Source organism: Acromyrmex echinatior, chromosome 6 (assembly GCF_024713525.1).
Source record: "Acromyrmex echinatior isolate Ae372 chromosome 6, ASM2471352v2, whole genome shotgun sequence".
Lineage (NCBI taxonomy): Eukaryota > Metazoa > Arthropoda > Insecta > Hymenoptera > Formicidae > Acromyrmex > Acromyrmex echinatior.
Window position 1 is genome coordinate 12389451 of NC_141857.1, and position 17209 is coordinate 12406659.

Sequence of the window (17209 nt, forward strand, 5' to 3'; positions counted from 1 at the left end):
GATGATATGAACAAATACAAGAGCATGCTGCTGGTAACGAACACGCACAAATAAAAGCATCATTCGCAGGGCCGATTATTGAGCAATAGGGAACACAAGTACAAATTTATAATCGTGCCGTTGATGTCGATCACACTCAAGAAACAGAAGAAGAAATCTGGAAAGGGATTACCTCACGCAATGATATTGAACGACAACGCGATCGATTACATGCACTGAGACGATTCCAACGAGCTAGTGGATCATCTACGATTGCTCGACGCTTCGCATCGAGCGGATAACAACGACGTAACTCTCGCGATCGCTGAAAGACTCTTGGACACGGTGTACAGCGTGATAAAAACTGGTCCAATAAAATTCAAAGTGAGCGATTCGGTACGTATGAGCAAGTACAAGACGATTTTTGAGAAGGGTTACACCAAATTGGACCACCGAGGTGTTTATGATCGTTAAGGTGCAGCGTACCAATCTCGTAACCTATCTACTCGAGAACTATCGTGGAAATCCGTCGCTGGTGCGTTCTATGAGCATGAGTTACATCGCGCTACTCACCCAGATGTGTATTTCGTGGAAAAAATATTACGCAGGAAGGAAGATGTACGTCAAGTGGCTGGGATCGCACAATTCATGGATACACAAAAACAATGTCATTTGATAAAATTTTGATTCGTGTATTTTTCTACATATAAAAATATATATCAATATAAGTATGTAAACGTATATTTTTTTTACTACTCCCCATTCATCATCTTCGTTTTAGAGTATACAAAATACATAATTATTTATAACAACTTATGTATGGAGCAGAATACATATGTACATAGGTAGTAATACATAATAGTAATACTTATATAAAGTGTAAATCAAAGTAATAGTAATACATAATAGTAATACGCATAAATAGATAAAAACAAGAGAGACATAAAGTGTAAATTAAAATACTAATAGTATATAATACGTATATAAATGTTAAAAACATACGATATATATTATATGAAGTACAACAATCGTAATACATAATAGATGCTATTACATAAAACATACTAATAATACTTGTACATACGTAAAAAAAGTGTAAATTACAATAGCAATACATAATAGCAATATCTACTACATATAATACATATAATACATATAACATATATGTATATTACATATACATATATTACAAATATCCTCTAATGCCCCCACGGTAATGTCTCCGTCGAGTCCGATACGACGTATCGTTGTCGTTGTATGGACTCAGAGCGATTCTCGATTCGGATATCGTGTACACTTCGTGTAATTTAGATCGTATACGCGATTGACGGCGAATTATTTCGATCTCTTCGTTCAAACACTGCGTGTAATCATCGAATGTTATCGTTCGCGCTACGATGTTATTCTTTACGCCTTTTGCCTTTTTAGTGTCCTTGTCCTTTCATCCTCACCGCGTACATCTTCGTTTTGAATCCAACGAATTTGCACTGTTATTCTCGTCTTTTATCAGGCCAGATACTTTTTTGTTCGCGAGAGGCATACCGTACACGTTGTCTTCTGGACAATCGCTCGTGTTGAATCTAGCGATATCGCGTTTCATCTCGTAAACATCGCATTCTATATGGTAAATGAGACTGTTCGTATTGGTGTACATGATTTTACATTTGTCGCGATTCATCGGTGCATGTACTCGTGGTGAAATTCGTACAAGCAGATTTTCGATATTTCGAGTATGCACATACCCACGTAAATCAGCTTGCAAACTCGAACTTCACTTCGAGTTTGCGCATTTCGGCAATCAAATTTTCCGCAAAGACGCTGCAGCTGTGGAAATTCGGTTTCGCGATTATTGCCTCCGCGTCATATTGTCCGTCCCATTTGGTCATTAATTTTACATCGTGGTTGCGCACATTCTCCATGGTTTTACCACATTGTTTATTAGTTTATACAAATTTTTTTCGAAATCGTTTTTCGCGAGCATTCTAAATTGTGAATTGAATTCAATATAATCGCGGAGCTATGGAGATTGAGCGAATTGTAGCACCCGGTGCATCTTTATTACGCGAAGACTGTGACGAGTACATTGCTGCAAGTTGCGGTAGTGGATGACGCAACGCTGCCTATCGTACAACGTCGCTAAAAATTTATCTTCGCGCTTGCTGGGCGATTTATCGCACGTTGAGCAGAAAGATAGGTCAGTGTGTCGGTTGTGTAAATGCTGCGGATACTCGAGATTGACCTCGAGAATATAACCGTAGGTGAATCCGGAGCGCGCTCACGTCAAAGTTTACAGCGTCTTCGACCCGTCGAAATTCAACGTATGGCAAAGGTTGACACATCGCCCATTCGTACAGATTGTTCACATCGTAGTACATCAAGTATGATGACGGTTTCGATGGGTCGAACGAACACATGTACTTGTTATTAGCCTGCGCGGTTGGACCGTTGACTGAGACCGCCGTGTATACCGCGCTCGATGAACATAACCATATCAATATCAATGAGCAACTCGAATCTTACGCGCGTATGTTTCAGCATGGCGTCTCACGTAAAACCTGACAATGTATAATAATGCGCAAGATCGAGACAGTAACTCGCGACGCAACTATTGCAGAAATTTTCGAAAATGTTGGCTAATAACAAGATATCAATTTTCAAATACAGATCACTGTACTCGCCGAGCGTTTGGATGGAGAATCGTTACCATACATTCACGGCGTGAGTGTAATCGCTCTTGGATATTACAATGTATCGCCTGTTAACGAACTGAAAAATAATTCGTAAAGTGGTAAGCGCGTGTCCTGCAATTTTTGGACGCAGTCAATGTACTCGTACGGAAAGACATCTTTTCGTGTGAGAAGATCGAAATTCTCCGCGTTGAGCTTGCAAAATTCGGAACGTACAATTTTTAATTCATCTTTGTTGAGATACGACGCTAATTTATCGAGGCTTGCATTTAGAAATTTGAAAGAATCAATGAACCTTAATTTTACACAATTTTTCTGAAAATTCTTTTCATTTTTGTCTTTGGTGCTATCGACATGTTAGTCAATGAAATATATTTTTCTTTGGTTATCGGTAGTACATCTACATGTCCATCGTACGCGGTAACAATTCTTTAATTATAAAATGCGCGTCGTATCCCGATAAATTGTGAAATACGACTAGAATATAAAACGAATTTTTATAATTTAAGTTACAATTCTCTCTCTCTCTCGAATATGCTGGACCGGTATCTACTGGTGAGATGACAATGATCGCGGACACGCGTATCGTTTGTGGACACGCGGCGCGAATACTTTCTCGCAGATATGACAACGCGTCGTGCTATGGTATGCCTTCCCTTGCTGTTTAGATAACGTTTCCATGAGCACGTTGGTGGATACGATATTTTTCACGCGATGCCAAAAATTGTTGAGTCATCGAATCACGCTATACAGTCTTCATCGTGACGGAAGTGATACGACGATAACGTGTCGTTGTAATTGTACTACGCGCATACGTAGTAGTCTATTCTAAACGCTTCATGCTGTTGATACGCGTACGATGACTCATTGGATTCCGTTTTCCGCAGCACACACTCTAGATCGGCGTAGACGATGAACGGTACTCGTTCCCGGTTGTTATAGTTGCCGAATTCGAGCCACCTGTCATTCTCGTTCGGCAGTCGGATGGCACAGTCGTTGATCTTCTGGCAGTCTACTTCGTGTGACTGCAATTTTTCACACAAGCTGAAGTAATGGATACACCTGTAAATAGAGAAGTCATTTTTTTGTCGCTATTTTTTTTATTGGCTTTTCTTATCATACTTACCGGTCACAGAAATATTTCTTGTTCTTTTTTTCCACTAATCTGCGAGATGCGACAAGTTCTTGATTCACACAAAGTGGTCGAGGCTGTCGTTGCGTGAATCTTGTAGGTATAGGAGATTGACATGCTTCTCCTTCTTGTCATCGGTGAGCCGCAGAGGAAGGATCTGTTCATTTTCGATGCCGTATACATTGATCAACCCCGCGTTCAACTATTAAAATTTTGGAATGTTTTTTAATGTCATTGGAAATTCGATATCCGCGAGATTTAACACTGCGGTGTAAAGTGGATATGATGATTCCCGATCTGCATGACTTTCTATGGCTACTACCGACTACTCGAAGCATGCATTGTCTGTCGAACAAACACTGATCGTTTCGTCACTATTTCCCATGGCACTTTAAAGTGACATCTCGCACGCAGGAGATTTAGTTTGTTCACGTTAACAGTCAAGTTGAGGATCGTGATAATGCCCACCATGCTGTTATGTTCCTGGAACTCTTCGGGTGATGCTAGGCTAGGTTCGACGACATGTACTCGCTCGTACCCAGTCGCGCATGTTGGTGCATCAATATATCTCGCTGTTCTTTGTAATTATGCTCTTATTAGCACGTTTATCCTTCGTCACGAACTCGCCAATAAACGTGGTGTTCACTTTTATACTACCGTGTTTTTCTGCAGCGTCTCGCACTCGCTCTAGAATTATAATTGTCAGCGTCTTCTAAAAACCGCCGCGGCTTAATGTAATTAGAGTTTATCACCGCACCTGCTAATATATGACGCTCGAACGCGGTGTCGATCTCTCGTCAGACAATAGATCGTTCGTTGCCACTCGCGTACTCGCCATCAATGTGCACGAAACGTCGCTCCAATTGCGACTTTGTACCCGCGAATCGCGTGATCTTCACCACTGCGGATTGTCTCGTGTCCAATGGCGAGGCACGGACGCTTGACATGGTAAAGTTCTTCGAGCATTCGTCGCATCGTTGCAGCCGCGAAATACTCCACCAGAGTAGCGATCTGGTCGCACTGTTCCAATAGTTCGCGTTCCATTTGCTCGTGGTTTTCCATGTTTTTTTTTTTAGATTATACTCTTACACGGAGCACTTAACAGTTTTTCAATATGCGCAGAGTGGGCACATGCTGCACGGGAATACAATGTACATCGGGTCTCCGCATTCCGAGTAGGATCATCTGCTGTTTAGTGCATGGAAAGAACAGTGCTTTGTGCTTCTTGACGAGATATATTCCTTTAACGCTAATATTCCGGAAATAAATCATACATGGTGGACATAAAGCTGAGGTATCATCATACGTTGTATAATAACAGCAAATTATGCAGTGTTTAGTACGAATGTTCAACGCACGGATTTCCGAAGGTTGCACAAATTTCTCTGCGTGATCCATATTGCCGTCGCTCAACCCAATAAGATATTCAGTATCGTTGGATTGTAATTTTTCGTTGGACGACTCTTGGTCCATTATGTCTTCAAATTCTATTTCTATCGCTTCAAATAGTTTGTTTGTATTCACACCATCCATATCCTCAACGTCCGATGGTCAGCCATACTTTTCGCATTACATCTATTGAGATCGATTCGGTAATATTACAAGGCGCCAACTGAGGCGTTACACGCTTATGATCCATTATATATTCCATTTACGACTTCTTTGTCCCTTTGTCTACCCTCCCTATTGGGGACGCAGCATCGATGACATGTCACCGATCTCTTCTTAGAAAAAATATTGTTATCGACACTTCTATTAATGCGTCGCGATGTGTTACCGATCGCGACGGTTTTTCTCAGATAAATATCGTTATAAACTTTTCTAACCTTGAAAGAAAGTACTATGATTTTATCTACTCCTCATTGAGAGGCGCTTTGTTTAGCAGTCGGCACATCAATGATATGTCACCGATCCCTTAGACAAAAGTTATAGTACCGTGTTATAGTACCGCAATGCATTTTCGGGTGGGTGTGGCGGCGGCGGTTCGCAACGCATTTTGGAATGAACGCGTGGTCCGCGGCGGCAACGGCAGTGGCGGCGGCGGCGGCCCCAGTGATACGTGACGTCACAACATGGCGGCATGTAAAACATGACGGTATATATCATCATATCGGTAAACACCGATAGCACCAGGACTTCCCCGCGCCTACGAGTACTCCCCCGCGCCACCACCGCATAGAAACATGACTAATTTTTTTTATATTAGATTAATATTTGATAATTGTTCGAGAGCGAGGCAAAGCGAGAGCGAAAGAGAATTTGAGCGAGAAGGCGTTTTTAGTTTAAAGTTCGACGAATCTTCGATCACAAGTCGAACGCGGCGGTTTTCTTACGGCGAAGCGTCTCACAGGCGATGCACTTATTGCGGAGCGTTAATTTTGACCGAAAAAAAGCGAAGAAGGAGGATCACTCCTCGATTCGGCCTTTTATTTATTTTTTTTTGTAAAACAAAGGCTTTCTTTTTCAATCACCTATGAGATTCTCGAAAAATTATAAAAATTGAGGTGACTCCATGATTCGGGCAGCGATTGGCAATTCTCGATTGCGATGGCCAAGTACGCTATTGCCATGCGCGCCTGCCAAATCAGGAATTCTGATTGGGATGTCAGAATGTTTGCGTCACGCGAGCGCGCGTGACCGATTCGAATTTGATTGGGTTTTTGTGTACGTACGACATGCGGCTTTGATTATATTTTTTGACTTTATCAACTAGGTGATTGTTAAGTTTGTTTTTTGGAAACTTCTAGAAACGTTTGAAATTGTTCTAGAAGCTTCCAATCTACATGTCGCACATACATCGAATCTGCGAAAACTGTTTTTCGGATGCATCTCGAACAGTAATAATATTGCCTTTTTATTAAAACAATGGATTGATTATAATTATAAATTAATTAAGACAGTTTCTAAATTGAAATTTTTTAGATATTGTAAAGAATATGAAGTCATTCCAGTACATTTAAATAATAGAATTAATATGTTTAGAAATTCATTAATTTTACCTTATTATAGAATGAATATTAAAAATAAAAGATCACTTTTCATTTTAAAAAAGAAACTACTCAATATTGAAATTTCTGATCTCTACAAAACAATTAGCTTTTTACAAAAGCGATTAGCTCAATTACGTGGACTTTTATTAACTCTTTACCTCACCATCTGTGTCAACACCTATCACATCATCACAAGTCCTTTTATAAATGTGAAAGAAGACTATTTTTAAAACATAAAAAGAAGTTTTATTAGTTAATGGCGATAAAAAAATTTGATAATTCCAAAGATATCCAACTAATACGTTTTTTTTGTATTAGGAACAACAAAGAAGAAACTAAAAGATTTAGCTAAATATTCTTTTGATTGATTCTAATGAATCTTTAATCACCATCAATATCGAACCTGACAAATTTAGCGACATTTCTTTTAATCCATTAGAGCAAACTAACAAAAAATATTGGGTGGATCCATATAGTCGTTCGGTTTTTGTTAATAGTGCAAATTTTTTCCAAATATCTCCGGTTCTGGTTGCCTAATCGGGCAATCCAAATATGTTTTGGAAAAGTGACAGTCCGCTCTTTTTATCTGTCAAATTTGGTTTCATTGGCAGTTTTGTTTGTGTTACAAGCCTGTGAACATGTCGGTGAATAAGGTGCATTTTCGGCATATTTTACTTTATTACTTCAAGAAAGGCAAGCGAGCTGCGGAGGCCCACCGAAAGATATGCGGCGTATACGGGGTCGATGGCTTAACAGAACGTGCCGCTCAGAAATGGTTTGCCAAATTTCGTTCCGGAGATACGAGTCTTGAAGATGGACCCCGCAGCGGTCGGCCCACAGAGGTTGATTGATAACAAGGAATGATATCAAGGCACTGGTTGAGCAAGACCGGACGCTAAAGGTGCGAGAGATTGCGGAGACACTTAAAACAGATTATGGAACCATTCAAAGACATTTGCAACAGCTTGGCTACGTGTCCCGCCTCGATGTTAGGGTGCCGCACAAGCTGACCGAGGAGAATCTGGCCAACCGCATGTCCATCTGCAATTCACTTCTAAAGCGGCACGAAAGCGACCCGTTTCTCAAACGAATAGTGACTGGAGACGAAAAGTGGATCATCTACGACAACATAATGCGCAAGAGATCATGGGGAATCGCTGGCGAGCCGCCGAATGTCACCCCGAAGGCCGGCCTGCATCCGAAGAAGATTTTGCTATCCATATGGTGGGATCATCGTGGTGTGCTGTTTTACGAGCTGCTTCCTCAGGGAAAAACGATTGATTCGAAGGTCTACTGCACGCAGCTAACGAAATTGAATCAAGCATTGCGACAGAAACGTCCAGAACTGGTCAATCGCAAAGGTGTCATATTCCACCATGACAACGCCAGACCTCACACCGCAATAATCACTCAGCAAAAATTAGTGCAACTTGGCTGGGATGTTTTGCTCCACCCACCATATTCACTAGACCTTGAGCCATCCGACTACCACTTGTTCCGGTCCCTGCAAAACTCTCTCAACGGGAAATCGTTCGCTGATCAGACAACTGTGAAAACGTACCTCGACCGGTTTTTCGCCTCTAAGCCCCAGACCTTCTATGACAGCGGAATAATGAAATTGTTGGAAAGATGGCAAGAGGTCATCAACAAAAACGGAAAATATATCATTGATTAAAATTCATTCTTTGTATGAAAAAAACTTGTTTCATTTTAGCCTTCAAAAACCGAACGACTATATGGATCCACCCAATAGTTTGTCAATTTATGTGAGACAAGCATTCCTGCATATGTAAGACATTTGTTACAACTGGGTAGTAATTTTAATCTCCCAGATTCTAACAATAAAGAGAAATCAATCAGGGAATTCATCAACGATAAAAGCTGCTCCAATCGCAATAACTTAGGATTGATATCGAAAATTAGGAACATCGCCATTCCACAATTCCATCAATTTCTCTATAACAATCCACACTTGAATAATCATGATAAAAAAATTAATAAGATGGTAAAATCAACGACACAATGGTGTAATAACAAAGACATACTTTTCACACGAGCGGACAAGGGCAATGTATGGGTGGATTCATTCGGTTTTTGAAGGCTAAAATGAAACAAGTTTTTTTCATACAAAGAATGAATTTTAATCAATGATATATTCTCCGTTTTTGTTGATGATCTCTTGCCATCTTTCCAACAATTTCATTATTCCGCTCTCATAGAAGGTCTGGGGCTTAGAGGCGAAAAATCGGTCGAGATACGTTTTCACAGCTGTCTGATCAGCGAACGATTTCCCGTTGAGGGAGTTTTGCAGGAACCGGAACAAGTGGTAGTCGGTTGGCGCAAGGTCTGGTGAATACGGTGGGTGGGGCAAAACATCCCAGCCAAGTTGCACTAATTTTTGCTGAGTGATTATTGCGGTGTGAGGTCTGGCGTTGTCATGGTGGAATATGACACCTTTGCGATTGACCAGTTCTGGACGTTTCTGTCGCAATGCTTGATTCAATTTCGTTAGCTGCGTGCAGTAGACCTTCGAATCACTCGTTTTTCCCTGAGGAAGCAGCTCGTAAAACAGCACACCACGATGATCCCACCATATGGATAGCAAAATTTTCTTCGGATGCAGGCCGGCCTTCGGGGTGACATTCGGCGGCTCGCCAGCGATTCCCCATGATCTCTTGCGCACTATGTTGTCGTAGATGATCCACTTTTCGTCGCCAGTCACTATTCGTTTGAGAAACGGGTCGCTTCGTGCCGCTTTAGAAGCGAATTGCAGATGGACATGCGGTTGGCCAGATTCTCCTCGGTCAGCTTGTGCGGCACCCTAACATCGAGGCGGGATACGTAGCCAAGCTGTTGCAAATGTCTTTGAATGGTTCCATAATCTATTTTAAGTGTCTTCGCAATCTCTCGCACCTTTAGCGTCCGGTCTTGCTCAACCAGTGCCTTGATATCATTCGAATCAACCTCTATGGACCGACCGCTGCGGGGTCCATCTTCAAGACTCGTATCTCCGGAACGAAATTTGGCAAACCATTTCTGAGCGGCACGTTCTGTTAAGGCATCGTCCCCGTATACGCCGCATATCTTTCGGGCCTCCGCAGCTCGCTTGCCTTTCTTGAAATAATAAAGTAGTAAAATATGCCGAAAATGCACCTTATTCTGCGACATGTTCACAGGCTTGTAATACAAACAAAACTAATGCCAATGAAATCAAATTTGACAGATAAAAAGAGCGGACTGTCACCTTTCCAAAACATATTTGGATTGCCTGATTAGGCAACCAGAACCGGAGATATTTGGAAAAAATTTGCACTACTAACAAAATCCGAACGACTATATGGATCCATCCAATAACTGTAACCATGGATATATCTTTTATAACAACAAGATTAATGAACTACTTAAAGATTCTGATATATATTTGGTTCAAAAAAAATTCGGCAATGGTAATTGAAAGAAATCTGAATAATATGTTAAAAAAATGGCATCAGAAAGGATTCATTTCGGATAAGGAATTGTGTCTTCGGTCAAGTGATTCCAACTTGTCGAAAGCATATGATTTATCAAAAATACACAAGGAAGACGGTCCCTTTAGAATTATTGTTTCTTCAATCAACACAACTCTATATTCGTTAGCTAGATTTTTGCAAGATATTATTTCTAGGAATATCTCTCCTGCAAAGAGTAGAATAAAAAATAGCTTTGATTTCACAAAAAACTGGAATGATGATTGACAAAACAGAGATAATGATTTCATTAGATGTTACTTCTTTGTTCACTATTCCATTGGATGTTGCGCTGGATGGATTGGGACTCCATTAAAGGTGCCACAAAAATACCAAAGAATGAATTCATTAATGCAGTCAAATTTGTCTTAACATCGACATATTTTACTTTTAAAATGGGATTATTTACAAACAAACTTTTGGCACACCTATGGGTTCCCCCCTTTCCCCTATCATTTCTGACATTGTCATGGATGATTTGGAAGAGAGAGTGTTAAATTCTTTACAATTTCGGGTTTCTGCATACTTTAAATATGTTGATGATGTCTTTATGATTGCACCTAAAGATAAGGTCACTCAAAGTTAATTTTAAATTCATTTAATGAACATGATAGACTTAAATTCACTATTAAATATGAGGAAGACCACTGTCTGAATTTTTTGGATCTATCGGTCATCAATAAAGACAATACTATCATTTTAGATTGGTACCATAAAAAGACATTCTCGGGCAGGTATTTATCGTTCTATTCGAATCATTCCGCATGTCATAAGATAGGGACCATATATTTAGTTGATAGAGCGATTTAATTATCAAATTCTACATTCTATAATAAGAACATTGAATTTAATAGAGAATTTAAAAGATAACAGTTATCCTTTAGGATTGATTTTTTAATATATTAACAAAAAGACCAAAGTTTGGCTCATAGAAAATTCACGATTAATAATACTAGCTCAGATAATGTTGAAGTTTTGAGAGAGATAATAGTTTTCCCATATATAAGATCTATTTCTAATAAAATTACTAAGTCTATTGATAAATCCAAAAACATGATTGGCTATAGATGCTCAATAAATTTATCAAAGTTCAAGACAAAAATCAACATGATAAAAATAATAATGTCATATATAAAGTAAGCTGTAATAGTTGCGATGCATCGTATGTTGGCCAAACGAAGAGACAATTGCAGACAAGAATTAAAGAACATCGCAATAATATAAAATTAAACCAGTCTAAATATTCAGTAATCTCGAAACATATCACGGAAACTAATCATGACTTTGATTGGGAAAAATTTATTCTTGATTTCGAAAAGAATTATCGTAAAAGAAATATTTCTGAAATGATACATATTACAGAACAAAAAAACGGTTTAAATTTAATGAAAGATACTGAGTTATTGGATAACTCTTATTTTAACATACTTGACGATATACAAGAACATAAATATTCACAGTTTTGAACAGACTTGTTTTTATATTCGATTTTATTAACTTACTTTTATTTGACCTACACTTCACATCAGTTAATTTTCAAACGAGCAACAATCAGTAGCTTTAATGTTTTTAACTGAATTTCTGATTGAGAGTTTTGATTACAGTATTTTATATAAATTATCGTAAGTTATTATTTGATCCTCTTATTATTCTGTACCTTCTATTATTCTGTACCTCTTATTCTCTATTAATATATTATCTTAATAAGTCTATTTGTTCTACAGAATGTCATAAAATACTCGTAACTAAAGAAATCTTGTTAATAACATGATATTTATTTTATCGATAAATTTCTTAACACACAAGAAAAACCATACTATTTTTATTTTATTCGAGAAAAAGAAAGAATGAAAAATAAACTCCATTGGATGTCATATAAACACGACATCTATATCAAAAATAATATTAAACCTATCAGTTTTTATCATAAAAGCTTACATTGGATATTCAGATAAAACTCTAACTATATCTTAGTGTTAGATGACTCCAAGACTACTACGTCACCTTCCACAACTCCTACTCTTTGCACTTTTTCCACCCAATATAATAAATTTCGACATCCTTATATCTCCTAACTCCATTTCCACAAATATTTCCCTCTCCCTTTTCACAACGTCCCTGTCCCATGTCCACAAAAAAGACAAATGGTTCGTCAATTTACTTTCGGTTTAAATTCCAACTAATATACAATGTCCTTTGCAACTAGGAGTTAATTTTGTCATGCCTAATAATAACAGGTTAATTTGTGTTCAACTGCATTAAAAGCATCGAAAACATTTAGAAATTTCCTATAGATAAAAAGATAAATATCACTTCATAAAACGAACCATTTCATATCTATTTTACGATCTAATATCTTCTCCACTATTTACGTCATACAGTAATAACAAACTTCAGGAAATGGAAAAAAACACAATAAATTTTATCATTTCATACCCGAATGTTATATTTACACAAACTGATAGAGGTAACATTACAATGGCATTTGCCAGAGACCTTTACATAAAAAAAGTTAATGATATGTTAGATGACACCGACACATATGAGAAAAATAATAGAGAAAAATCCCATTAAAAAATTAACTTTTTCTCTTCGTGTTTTGCTGACAAAATGGAAAAAGCATGATTACATTAACAACGCGAAATACAAATAATTATATTGTAGCGATGGTGTGCTTTTGAGAACTTATGCTGTACCAGACACATAAATCAGGATGTCCATTTAGAATCATAATTTCTTCGATAAAAAGCTCGTTATATGCTTCAAATTCATTCATACATAATCTAACATATCTTGTTAGATTCTGTTCTAAAGGCAGACAGTCATATCAGAAATAGTTTCCAACTAATTAATAAACTTAAAGAAGTTAATATTCAAGAAGATTACAATTTGACCGATTTTTCTCATTGGACCGAGTGTCATTCTTCACAAACGTCTCCATAGATGTTGCTTTGGAGTGTGTCAGCGAAAAATGGAACTATAATACATAAAAAAAAATGTAAATTTTCGAAAACAGATTTTCTGATAGTAGTTCAGTTCGTCTTTAATTCCATATATTTTACATTCGACAATGTCATTTACAAACAGTCCTTTGGCACACCCATGGGTTTTTCTTTGTCACTCATCATTGACTTAGTGCTGCAAAGATTAGAAAACACCGCGTTGCATTCGTTCAACAACTAATTACCGGTTTTTTATTGATATGTTGATGACATATGCACGGCAATCTCTTCATCTGATAACAACAATATTGGAATACTGCAATTTATTCCATGACTCTAATTCACTTTGGAAAACCGAGGAGAGTTACTAAACTAAGAGTTACTAAACTTTGGATATAACCATGAAGAAAGAAGGGAAGTCCTTGACTTTTGACTGGTACCATAAACCAAGTTATTCAGGCAGATATCAGAATTTTTTATCTAATCATCCGATCTTCCAGAAGAGAGGTACCATTATAGCTTAGTTGATAAAACTTAGTTGATATTATTATCCAACGCAGAAAATCACACAGAGAATTTGAAATTTATTATTAATATTCTACTCGAGAAAGACTATTCATTCGATTTTACTTTTAAGACCATCAACAAGAGAATCCACAGCCTCATGATACTAAAAATGGAAACGCGCATCCACTCAAATAATCAGATCAAAGCTGATAGAACTTCGTGATTCGCAGTTCCGTTTATACTTTACATTACCGAGAAATTTAAACAATTTAAAGACTCAAAAGTCGGATTTTATAGTACTAATAAATTACAGAAATTTATAAAAGTTCAAAAAGATCTCCTCGATCCCACTCTCCAATGTAGTCTACAAGGTCAATTGCTTGGACTGTGATGCTACATATGTGGGACAAACGGGTAGACAATTAAAAACGAGAATTGCCGAATATCGCAATCACATCCGATGAAGTACCTCTACCAATTCCGTGATAACAGAACACAGATTGCAGCAGGGACACGAAAATTTGATAAAATCGTAATTCTAGATGAAGAACCGTGTCACAACAAATACCTAGTCTCGTAAATGTTAAATATTATAAGGCGTATGACTTTGCTCATGCGGTTTTTTTCCGAAATTCGCTTTATTGTAAAAAACTGGTTATATAATACATTTATGATTCAAAGTATTGTCCATCGCTGGCTACTACTTTTTCCCATCTTTCGGGCAGCATATGAATCCCGCGTCGAAAAAACTGATCATCTTTTGAGGCGATCCACGAATCTATCCAATTTTTGACTTCTTCATAAGACCGGAAGTGCTGGTCGACCAGGTCGTGTGCCATTGATCGAAACAAGTGATAGTCAGAGGGAGCAACGTCTGGAGAATACGGCGGGTGGGATAGGATTTCCCATTTCAACGTTTCCAAGTATGTCTTGACCACTTTCGCAACATGGGGTCGAGCATTGTCAAAATCACTTTATGGTGTCTCTCATTGTATTGCGGCCGTTTGTCTTTCGATGTTCGGCTCAAATCAATTGCGTTCGATATCGATCGCCTATGATTGTTTCAGTCGGTTTTAACAGCTCATAATATACTACACCGAGCTGGTCCCACCAAATACAGAGCATGATCTTGGAGCCGTGAATATTCGGTTTGGAACGTGGAAGCATGGCCGGGAACTCCCCATGATTTTCTGCGCTTGGGATTATAGTAATGAACCCATTTTTTGTCCCCAGTCACAATGCGATGCAGAAAGCTCTTCCGTCTTTGCCTTTCAAGCAGCTGTTCACAAGCAAACAAACGTCGTTCAACATCTCTCGGCTTCAACTCGTACCCAATTTCCTTGCTTCTGAATCATTCCCATGGCTTTGAGACGTTTTGAAATGGCTGATTGAGTCACTCCTAATGATCGTGCCAATTCTTTTTGATTTTGATAAGAGTCTTGATCAAGTAATGCCTTCAATTCTGCATCTTCGAAAACCTTCTCTCTTCCACCGCTATGCTGGTCTTCGACGTGAAAATCACCGTTCTTGAAGTGTTGAAACCACTTGTTTGAGATCGGTAATTCGAAAGGAAAGCAAGAATTCTTTCAGTCGATCGACATTAATTGTCATTGAACGCATGCACAAATTGAGCTCGTGATTTCATCTCAAACATGATTTTAATCCTCGTTAAAATCATCAAATTCGTCGTTCTTTGTTCCTTTTAAAAACAATTCGTTACACGCAAACAAGTTGTCGTTACCGGCAACGGACAATCGAAGGTTCTAGAACAATTCAATTCGCGCACGCGAGCGCCGCGCTCCGACGAATACGTCACGCGCTGTCACCAATCCCACGCACGGATTTCCTGTCGCACATGACTGTTACGTTGAACGTCGCTAGAAAAGAATCCAAAGCGCCAATCAATTTTGTACACCTAATGCCACGTAATAATTACGATTGTGGCAAATTTTTATTGGATTTTTCCCAAAAGGGAAAGCTCAGGCCGAAAGCAATAAATGCTTCGATCTCGCCGTCCTTCTTCTTACTTCCAAAAAGTTCTTAGAGTTCTTAGAGTCATAATCTCGCTTCGTAAAATCGCCGTGCTAACCGTTTAGTGAAATCGCTATAAACCGAAACTTTCGAGAAGCTTCGAGGAAAATCGCCGAGATTTTCCATCACCGCGATTCCAAGCTCAATTTGGAAAAGGTGACCGCATTTAATATTCTGTTAATCTGATCTTTAATTAATTATATCTTTTGACTTTGTAACTGAATACATTAAAGAAATTCTTTTGTTAAATTAAATGAAACGGAGTTCTCTTCACTGTCGTGCATCATATCAACCTTGTGCCGTTTTCTCACTCGAATCTTTCCGCGCGGTGCGCTCTCGCACATTTTCTGGTCCTTCGAGCCGGATTCTCGCCGGCATCCGCAGTGTCGAGTGCATCGCGTTCAGTTTGCTAGTGAAAAGAAAGAGTGAGTGATGGGTAAGAAACTGCAGAATTTGCTGACGAAGCAAGACGACCTTCGCGATCGCATGGCTCAGTCAGTATCAGATCTGGAGGAGCTCGGCGCAGCGAACATTACGCTGGCAGCCGCCGAGACAGTCGTCGGTCTTCTGGATGGATTGTGGGCGAAATTTGAGGCTCAGCATGAACTCATCATAGAGCATCTCGAAGATGCATTCGCGGGGAGCGAATAAAACTCGACCAGAGTCGCTAACTCAGCGAGAGTGACGTACATCACGCAACGAAGTCTCCTTCTCGACCATGTTCGGAAACTCAAGGTGAAGGAACCGAGCTCAGCTTCCAAAACAGAAGGTAATGAGTCTTCCGGAAAACCGTCGCTGCCTCGCCTCAAGATTAGTTCTTTCTCTGGCGCATTCGAAGACTGGCCTACCTTCCGAGACCTCTTCCAATCCATTGTCGGCAGCAATTCATCACTCTCCGCAATCGAGAAATTTCATTACCTGAAAACTTGTCTGGAGGGTCCTGCCAAGGAACTGATTCAACCATTAGCGATGACCGAAGACAACTATCCACGCGCATGGGAGCTGCTAAGCGAGCGGTACGAAAATAAGAGAGAGTTATCTCGCTCCAATTTCTCCAAGTTTACCGCCGTGGCTAAGATGAAGAGCGAAAGTGCGGAGGAGCTCAACCGCGTCTTCAACGCCTTGACCAGGGTCAACGGCCAGGAGAACATTGATAGGCCTATCAACTCTCATGGCTTCGATCTACTAACTCATCTTGCCGTCGAGCTCTTCGATCCAAGAACTCGCCTGGAGTGGGAGTCACTCTCAAGCGCCTCGAGCGACATGCCCACTCTTAAAGAGCTGATGAACTTCATAAACCAAAGAGCACGTACTCTCACAGCCGCCAAACCAAAATCGCTCAAGGTCTCCGACAACCCGTCGCGATCCGCCAAGTCGCGTCAAGAAACACACCGAGTCTTCTCAATGCGTTCTATGCAAGAGTAAGCACCACGTG

General features: G+C 39.3%; 2 pseudogenes; one reads left to right on the forward strand and one right to left on the reverse strand.

Annotated features, from left to right (window-relative positions):
- The first annotated feature begins 7426 nt into the window (after positions 1–7426).
- LOC147909468 (histone-lysine N-methyltransferase SETMAR pseudogene) lies at positions 7427–8463 on the forward strand (annotated as a pseudogene).
- Positions 8464–8928: 465 nt separating this feature from the next.
- On the reverse strand, positions 8929–9956 carry LOC147909469 (histone-lysine N-methyltransferase SETMAR pseudogene; annotated as a pseudogene).
- Between the last annotated feature and the right edge of the window lie 7253 nt (positions 9957–17209).